The sequence below is a fragment of the Eucalyptus grandis genome, chromosome 5 (genome assembly GCF_016545825.1).
Source record: "Eucalyptus grandis isolate ANBG69807.140 chromosome 5, ASM1654582v1, whole genome shotgun sequence".
Classification (NCBI taxonomy): Eukaryota; Viridiplantae; Streptophyta; class Magnoliopsida; order Myrtales; family Myrtaceae; genus Eucalyptus; species Eucalyptus grandis.
In genome coordinates, this window is record NC_052616.1 from 22,013,375 (window position 1) to 22,023,581 (window position 10,207).

Here is a 10,207-nt window from a genome sequence, read left to right on the forward strand (position 1 = left end):
CCGAGATCTGCGCATTTACGCTTGGCTCTCTTCCTCTTATGCTTTGCTCGAGATCTCGTGCATTCCCGCTCTTTGGAGTGACTTTTGCCTCCGACCGACATAGGTGCGTTTCTCGGCTTCACTTTCGTCGGTTTTTAGATTACTTGTCTTTTGTAGCGTTTGTTTCAAGTATGATCTCACTTGATATAGGTGTGGTGGTCTCATTGGAGTTTGCTTGGTTGTTTAGTCTCTAAATGGGTCGCGATAGGTCGTGCGAAGCATGTAGCGCGATGGTCGTAGCCTCCGTAGTCGCAGCCTCGCCTCATGCCTAGCTTCGATCAAGTTGCTTAAGCCTTGACGTCGACACCTTCCCCTCTCACAACCTTGCCTTCGGCCTTGCTCAACACTGAAATGCCTTTCCATTGTCAAAATTGGTACATTTTCTCTTTCTCCACAAGTTGTGAAAATTTTAATTGCCAATTGATTCATTGATTCGGGGCAATCCTCTCGAGGTTTATGAAATGAAACAAGTGATGGTTCATTGGAACCGGACCGGACGGACCGGACCGGTTGGTCGGTCCGGTTCTCGGTTCCAAGACTAGTCGGTCCGGTCCACGGTCCAGAAAAGTGGGAACCGGTCCTCCCGGTCCGGTTCGGTTCTTGGGTGGAACAGGACCGAACGGAACCGATCACCCCCTATGTGTTTATTATTCCTTGTAAAAAAATTAACGCCTTATTTATTTTGCAGGAAATGATTAATTCGAAAAATATTTTCCTAAAACAAATTGTTTAGAAAGCTTACAAAAATGAATGAACAAAACATATTTTTATTATTTGAAAATATTTCTATAAAAATTGTTATTAATAATGAAAATATTTTTCATTAACTAATCATTTCAAGAAATTTCAAGAAATCATTTTTTAAACCGTTTGTTATCCATGAAATAAATGAAGTCGCAGCTCAGTTATATTTGGAAGTAATTAAGGCTTGCGGATAAAGTTTGGCCATCGAGATCGACTTTGTCTTCATAGTTAGTACGAGGACGCCAGCCTTGTGAATGCCATTCACTGAATGGAATGCATCATGATAAAACGTACTGATTTTTAAGTCTTTAGTCAATGTCTTATTTTTTTCGTCCAACTTTTAGTCAAGGTTCAATCCCTTTATTTTCGTCTAAAGTTATCCTCTTTATTTTCATTCAACTTTTAGTCGATGTTCAATCCCCTCCATCCCTCCTTTTATTTTTTGTCGCTATTATCTCCTCCCACCTAGTCCAATTTTGGCGTCTAGCAAAGCGAGCGGCCAAGGAGATTTAGATTTCTTTTTCTGCACAATTAGGTACGATATGGAGCGATCGGAAAAACATTGCATAAACTCAGTCCACGTAAATCGACACGATCGTAGCCATTTAGTCAAAATTTCTTCGGTAGAGGATCTATATGAATATGATTTGTGCCTAATTTTGTCCTATTGATTGGATATATTGTGGAGTCGTTCTGCTTTCAATATATCCAATATAGGAAGAGGATCTATATGATTTGTGCCTAATTTTGTCCTATTGATTGGATATATTGTGGAGTCAGTTCTGCTTTCAATATATCCAATAGGAAGAGACGATTAAAACCCAAGTTTCACCTTCTTCGGGGACGACGGATATATCACTAAAAAGCCATAATGAAACTCTTGGCATTAGGGTTTCGTCCTTCCTTTCGAGGCTAAAGATTGAACCTTGAATTCGATAAGTCTAAATGACCATTCAACTTTCACTTTCTTGAAATCTACACACGGTCAGATAAGCTGCACATCTTGAAACCTGCTGCACATTATTAGACGTCCTACGGCTTCCAATAGTTAATATGTTATAAATTTCATACCACTTAAGTTCCATTTGTTTGGTAAGAAATGAATTATTTAAAATATATTTTTCTAGAAATGATTGCTTGTATCGTTGTAAATATGAATAAGCGAAATTTTTTTTATTGTATATGAAAATATTTAAACATAAATTTATATTTTCAAATCATTCATTTTCATAAAACGAATAGAAATTTAATTTTGTAAATGAGAACCTAGCTAAGTTACATAAAACTTAAGCAATCAGGATGATTTTCGGAAGTGACGCATGATATGATTGATTACAACAAATGAACTTTCCCAAATAGAAAAGGTAGAAAATAAGTTTTTGTGCCAAGGTCATAAGTGTCAAATTTAGAAATTTAACCTACGAAAGGGAAATGAATTCGAAATTTACACACGAATAGTAACATTCACCCATATATAATTGGAATATAAGAACATAAAAAATGACTAGAATTTTCATGATTAATGCGTCACGCAATGTTATCCCAGTGAGAAAGAGACAGACCATGCTGATTCATTAGATTTTGTTCACAAAGAACTTAAGTAAGCTTGTATGTATCCACATTTATCTCTTGTTTGGGAGAGAAGGTAAAGTGAGAAATGAGAAGTGGATGTAGAAAATTTACAAAGATTTAACTTTTTTTGTGAGAAAAATGAAGGGAAACTGAAATTTTGTTCCACCAACTCCAAATTCATATCCCTCTCCTCTCCTAAATAAAGCTTTAAGAGAAAATTTCAAATAAGATCCCAAAGTGAAATTATTATTTTTTAAAAAAGACATAAAGTGAACATTATCTCAAATAAAGGCTTCAAGATATTTTTTTTTTTAATCTCAGATAAGGGCATTAACTTAAAAGCAGCCAAATCTTATTTTGCGGCTAGGGTTATTTTAGTCCAAGGATTTTTTTTTTTTTTTCCTTTTTTTACTCTTCCTTGTTTTTGATATTGCTAGTATGAGTACCTAGAGGGGGTGAATAGGTATATAAAGAATTTTCTCAATCAATTGCACAATACTAGACAGTTGGAGGAAACGATAATCAAAGTAAGACTGAGAAAAGAGAAAATTGAACACGCGGTTTATAGTGGTTCGGCTTATATCAAGCCTACGTCCACTCTTCTTCACTGATAGCCTATTGGCTGGATTCCACTATGAACAAGAGAGATGTTACAACACAGCTTTGCCTTGATTCCACAGTGTAGATGTTCTACCACACCTCCTCAAGATTTCTCACAAATATAGACTCTCTCTTTCGTATACAAGTATTCGCTCAAAGGATTTGTCTAAACAAAAGGAGCTTCGAGACTTTGGAATTCTTCTATCGCGCACACCTTGAACAACTAAGACGGTCTTCCTTATATACTCTTTTTATGCCATCATACCCGTTGGCACTTACCAAAGGAATTCCTCCAATCTACCCGTTGGACGGAATCAATTAGGAAGATTGTCCAAGCTATTAAAGGAACGTGTTGATAGCCCATCAATCTGTTCGCCCATACAATCGGGATCTCGGTTTCCATAAGCGAGAACCTTCCAATAATATTTAGGCAATCACGGATCTTCAATTTATCGAGTCAATCTTCAATCAATCAAAGGACTCCGTTATGTCTTCTCCAGCCACGAGATCTTCTCCAGTTGATAAGGTTAAATCCTCAACGGAACATCCGATTCTGGATAACCTTTCTACAACGGATTAGAGACCGGCTGTCAATGAGGATAAACTTTGAGTCTTGAGTCCGGCTGTCCGGAGGTCTTCGAGACTTTAAAATAGCAGAGTACGCAAGCTTTCGGACTAGGCGATAGAAACGTTTTGTCAACTTCAAAACACTTCAAGAAGATTTCTCCAACAATCTCCCCTTTTTGATGGTGACAAAACTTTCCTGCAGATTTGGATATCTTTGACCTACAAAACATTTCTCAAACACATATGCATATCTTATAGAGGTAAATGGCTAACAGAATAACACTAGAATCTGCAACCACAGAAAATAGGTTAGTCCAGTATATGATGAAGCCATCCATAAGATATCAATATTAGTTAATAGAAGCAGTCAAGTCCAAGTCTAGTTCAGTTCTCATCCAGACACAAAACAAAGTCAAACAGGTTCAAACCACAAACCACCACAAAACAACAAACAATTAAAAGTTTAATGAATGAAAAGTTTTTTGATCAAATCTTGCATCTCTCCCCCTTTTTGTCATCATTAAAAAGGATGAGATGAAGTTAAAATTGCTTAGGAACGCGGACAAGCTGGAAATCTTCCATAGGCGAACGATGCCTTCCAGCCTTTTAAAGTCTTCCTTTAGATGTGCAATCTCCTCACTCTTGGCATTGGCCTGATTCGAACAGAGAGGGCTTGCATTTTATCATTCAATGAATAGGAAGAAGCTTGACCTTCATTCTTCAAGCTTTGAACTTCGCATCCCAAGGCATAAATTTGACCTCGCATCTCCAAGAGAATATCCATGATTTGCGAAAATCTGCTCCATTATCGGTCGAGTACTTGCTTCGGCTCGATCGATGGAGTGAATGCGATGATGATGGTAGATCAGCATAATCGCGCAGGTTTGGCGATGAAACTTCATGACCTTCTTCTGGAAAACCGAGATGCATAAACATCCTCACGGGTCTGGCTGGTGAGCGGCGGCTCCTTCACTTGCATCGGGACATGAAGACTTCACTCCTTTCTCCCGATCTCCCCCTGTTTCCATGCTTACGGGTGGAGAAGAGTGTTCTCAGGTTCTTCTTCTTCTCTTCTTTCTTCTTTGGTCTTTCCTCCTCTGTTTCTTTTTCAGCTTCTATTTCTTCTTCTTCCTTCTCCTCCCGCTTCTTTCGTCATTTGATCCGATTTTTCGTGGAACAGGACGACTTAAATTCTTCAAAGCCAATGCGAGAGATGGTGATGTCTTCCTCATCATCTTCATCCTCAACGAGGAGAGCTCTTCTTCTCTTGGATGGAGCAACCATGGGCTCCTTCCCTTTTCTTTTAGCTGCAGAAGAGATTTGATGAGATTTAGCAGGAGTCTTCTCCTTGAATTTCTCCAACTCCTTGCTCAGTTCCTTCAGACGCATTTTGGTCACCATTTTCAGTCCTACCACCATATGATCACATGGTCGAACACAAAAGATTTGTGGAGGCTGAATATTCGAGATGTCCGAATAACTTCAGAATAACAAGGCTTGGGTAAGGTAGTTGACCTCTGTCCTTCATCATTGCTCTATACATGTGAAACATCACGGTGTGAGGGAGAGAAAACCTTTTTCCAAAGAGAATGGCATACATCGGCTTGGCCTCCGAACTTGAAACATCGAGTCTTGGAAGTTGATTTCGGTCGGAGGCAATTAATCACAATCTTGTGAAGCAAGATGTTGAATGCACCATCCTTAAGTAGGTGATCTTTTCATCTGTTCTCTGTCCTTCACCAGTTCAAGAGTGGCCCGAGCAATGGAAACTTTGATTGGTTGATATCTTCCTCTTTCGACTTCTAACACATCGCCATCATATTCATATCCACAACATAATCTTGGTCTTTAACGCTGAACGAGAATCTATTCGCATCCAAAAAGCTTAGATTTGAATAGAAATATGCAAGTTAATTCAGCATAGGCCCTGTAGAGTCGAGCGAGAACTTTTCAAGTTGAAGATAATTGAACTTTTCCCTCAAGTTCATATTCACAGCATCCAGAAAATCAAAATCTACACTTCTAGGGTTTATTACCCCACGCTTCAGCAATTTCGAGTACAGATCCTTTTGCTCCTTTGATCTGAACAAATCTCCCATTTTTCCTTGATTATCAACCGTAACACCCATTTTCGGTTGGAATTGACTATATAATTTATCATCATCATTCCCATCTACAAGATTTGGCCCCGATCACGAGGATCACTTGGGATATTTGCAAGGGTTTCCTCGGCCACCCCTTTTCGAGCAATTCCCAAACTTTCCATTTTTTTGAAAGATATATTCATTCCCATGTCCTTTGTCTTTAAGAAAATCATCAATGTAGTTCAAAGGAGTACGAATTCCTTTTAGGGCACGATATAACTGGTAAATATAAGCGGGCTTTTGAACTCTTACGAGTGCATCCTCGATGATTTCTTTCGTTGTTGATGATCAACGCCTTGAGGACTAGATTGAGGAGAATGACGCTGTTGAGAATGTTGTGGGCTCGCTTGCTATTCTGGAGTCACTTCATCTTCAGTAAGATCGAAGTGCGTAGGCCCCTCACTCATCCGTCGTGGTCCCCTGCTTGCAATTCTCGAAGACTTTCTTGAAGATGACATCTTTCTCGTTTTGGAAGATTCCTTGCTTGACTTTCCGGGAAAGATGACAACTTTTTGAAGATTAAACGAAGAAGACAAACGGGAATGGAGGATTGATGCTTTCTAGGGTTTTTGAGAGAAAAGTGAAGAGGAATCGACGGTTCACGATCGGTTAAAAGAGGGATAAATGAACCGTCATAAAGGAAATAAAAATATGCATTTTCAAAATAGCTTGTCTTTTTCCACAAAAATAGCCATTTCAAAATAACTTCCCTTTTGAAAATGAAACGATTCAATATTTACGTCAATTAAATATAGCAACAATTTAAACAGTTTGACGATCGTACCTTTTCAAGATGAGATTCAAGAGAGAAAGACTTACGAGTCGACGGACGTACTAAGACTATCTTTCGGATAAAGTCTTGTAAGTCTCGAGTCCGAAAGTCTTTAGACTTTGATATCCTCATACCTCAAAATGTTGAGTCTGGAGCGTATAGACTCAAATTGATTTTCTCCAAAGGCTTTGTGAATATATCCGAGTTGATTCTTTGAGTCAACAAATTGAATTGAAACATCTCCATTTTGAACATGGTCTCTAATAAAGTGATGTCGAATCTCTATATGCTTTGCTCTTGAGTGGAGAATTGGATTTTTGGTGAGGTTGATAGCGCTGGTGTTGTCGCAATTAATCTCCGTGCATGAGTCTTCAATTTCAAAGTCTCTTAGTTGTTGTTTATCCATAGAATTTGCGAACAGCAGCTTCCCGGGGGCTACATACTCTGCTTCTATTGTTGAAAGAGACACAGTGCTTTGTTTCCTTGAAAACCAAGACACTGTCCTGCTTCCAAGCAACTGGCAGGTTCCCGAAGTGCTCTTTCTATCAACTCTGCAACCGGCCAAATCTGCGTATGAATATCCCAGGAAGATTAAAGTCTCCTTCTTAGGATACCAAAGACCGATGCTTGATGATGAAGCAACGTATTTAATGATGCGTTTCGCAGCACCGAGATGGGATTCTCTAGGATCTAATTGAAACCTTGCACAGATGCAAACACTCAACAAAATGTCGAGTCTAGAAGTTAGTAAGATAAAGAAGTGAACCAATGATGCTCTGTATGGCTTTTGATCAACTTTCTTCCCTTCTTCATCTTTGTCATCTTCAAAGAACTTGACATCGGTATGTCGGTCTTTTTGCACTTTTCCAGTCCAAATCTTTTGACAAGATCATTAACATATTTTTCTTGATAAATAAAAGTTCCTTCCTTCAATTGTTTTATTTGAAGACCAAGAAAGAATGTTAACTCTCCCATCATACTCATTTCAAATTCATCCTACATAGACTTAGAAAATTTCTTGCCATGATTTTCATTAGAAGATTCGAAAATAATGTTATCCACATATATTTGAACAAGTAAGAAACTTTTGTTCTCCTTTTTAATAAATAAAGTCGTATCTACTTTACCTTTGACAAAACCATTTTGTATTAAAAACTTACTTAATCGTCGTACCAAGCTCGAGGTGCTTGCTTTAAACCATACAAAGCCTTTTCGGTCTAAAGGCGAGTTTGGTTTCTTTGGGTCTTCAAACCCGGTGGTTGTTCCACATAAACTTCCTCTTGGATAAATCCATTTAGGAAGGCGCTTTTGACGTCCATTTGGAATAACCTGAAATTCTTATAACAAGCAAACGCAAGTAACAGTCGAATAGCTTCTAACCTTGCTCTTTGGAGCGTAAGTCTCATCATAGTCTATTCCTTCTTCTTGCGTATATCCCTTGGCCACGAGTCTTGCTTTGTTTCGTACGACTTTTCCTTTCTCATTCATCTTGTTTCGAACACCCATTTAGCTCCAATAACGGTTTTACCTTTTGGTTTGGATGTCAATTCCCAGACATCATTAATGCTGAACGTTCTGAGCTCTTCTTGCATAGCTTCAATCCAGCTTTCATCGAGATAAAGCTTCTCCTATGCTTTTTGGTTCAATTTCAGAAACGAGCCACAAAGACTAGACTCTTTCTCGCCTTTTGGATGCTGGTGCGAATTCCTTCATTCATTTCGCCGATTATAAGATCTTTGGGATGGTGGACTTATGCTTCCAGTTACTCGTTGATCCGTCCGGTTTGATGATCTCTTTCTTTGTTTGGATCTTCACGAACATCCTAGAAGCTGGTTTTCCGAGTCCGAGATGCTTCTTGAGTTGTAAGCTTTGGAAGGTCTCTGGAGCAGGTTGAGAATCTTCTTGATGAGTCGACTTGATTCATCTTGCGTTGAGTCATGAAATTTGACATTCATTGACTCCTCCACGACCAGCTCTTCTTGTTATAGACTCGAAGGCTTTGCTTGATGTAGAATATCCAAGGAAGATACCTTCATCTGATCTTTTTCAAACTTACCAACTCGATCTTTTGCATTTTTCAATATAAAACATTTGCAACCGAATACATGAAAGTATGAAACAATAGGCTTCTTATCTTTGAACAATTCATAAGGGGTTTTCTCTAGAATAGGTCTTAAGAAGACTCTATTTATGATATAACAAGCTGTTGAAACGGCTTGACCCAAAATCGTGAAGAAATCTTGCTTTCAATTAAAAGAGTTCTAGCCATTTCTGAAGAGATCTGTTCTTTCTTTCCACAACTCCATTTTGCTGATGAGTATATGGAGAGGAGAACACATGATTGAAGCCAGATTCATCACCAAATTTTGTAAAATCTTGATTTTCAAATTCACCTCCATGATCTGTTCTTATACTTGAGATAACACATCCTTTTTCATTTTGAACCTTTTTAGCAAACTTTTCAAAATACGAGAAGGTTTCAGACTTACTTGCAAGGAAATATACCCAAGTAAAACGGGAGTAATCGTCCACAATTACTAGGCAATATTTCTTACCTCCAATACTCTGTGTTCGGATTTGGTCCGAAGAGATCCATATGCAGCAACTGTAGTACATGATTAGTAGAGACATGATTTATTGGCTTAAATGAATTTTTACCTGCTTTCCCAGAATACATGGAGTGCATGGATCGGTCTTTTGATAAGGTAATTTGGGTAGTCCTCGAACAAGCTACTTTGATGAGATTTTGGCTAATTGCTTCATGTTGACATGACCAAGCTTTCGTGCCATAAGCTTGCTTGCGTCTTGAATTGAGATAAAACATTGCGATTCATTTGGTTTCACATCCGGAAGATAAATGTTTCTATGTCTACGACCCATGAAGGACTGAGTAGAGTCTTTAATGATTCCAGAACATATTCCTTCTTGAAAGAAGATCTTGAAACCGTATCACACAATTGACTAATCCGAGAAGATTGTAATTGAGTCATTCCACTAAGGAAACATTACTTATTGTGAGATTTCCAATTTTCACAGTTCCAAATCTCACAATACTCCCTTTCTTTGTTTCCTCCAAATGAAACTTTTCCACCATTTACTTGAGCAATCTTTATAAAACAATTTGAGTCTCCTGTCATGTGTCTTGAGCATCCACCTTTGTCAAGATACTACTTTACCTTTTTCTTGACGGTGACTTGCATTTAAAAAGAGTCTCAAGCTTTCTTTGGTACCCAAACTTTCTTGGGTCCTTTGGTGTTAGTAACATAAGCAGTATTAGCCCATATTCTCTTAACAGGTTTCCAAATCATAGGACACTCTTTTTCAAAGTGATCCGGACTGTTGCATTTTGAACATTTTAGAGCATTTCTACCTACAGATTTTACAAAACTTTCTTGAAGTGATTTTTGTAAACCTCTCGAGAGTCTTTTCTTAATTCTTTCTTTTACTTTAGGAAAATCAATCGAGGAATTGTTTCTTCGACATACCTAGACCGGACTTATTGAAGTAAGGTCTTTGTCCGAAAGAATTTTCTTAAGTTTTTCAGACCCTATTGAAAATTTCTTTGATATATTTGATAAGTCTGTTTTTAAAAAGACATTTTCTTTTGAAAGATTATCTTCATTTTCTTTAAGATTGGAAACAGTCAAGTCTAGACTTTTAACTCTTTCTACTAAAACATTTTCCTTTTGTTTTAGATTTTGAGTTTTCCTTTTCGGATTCGGAAATTCTTTTGAGAGAAGTCTTAAGACTAAAACATAATTCATCAATA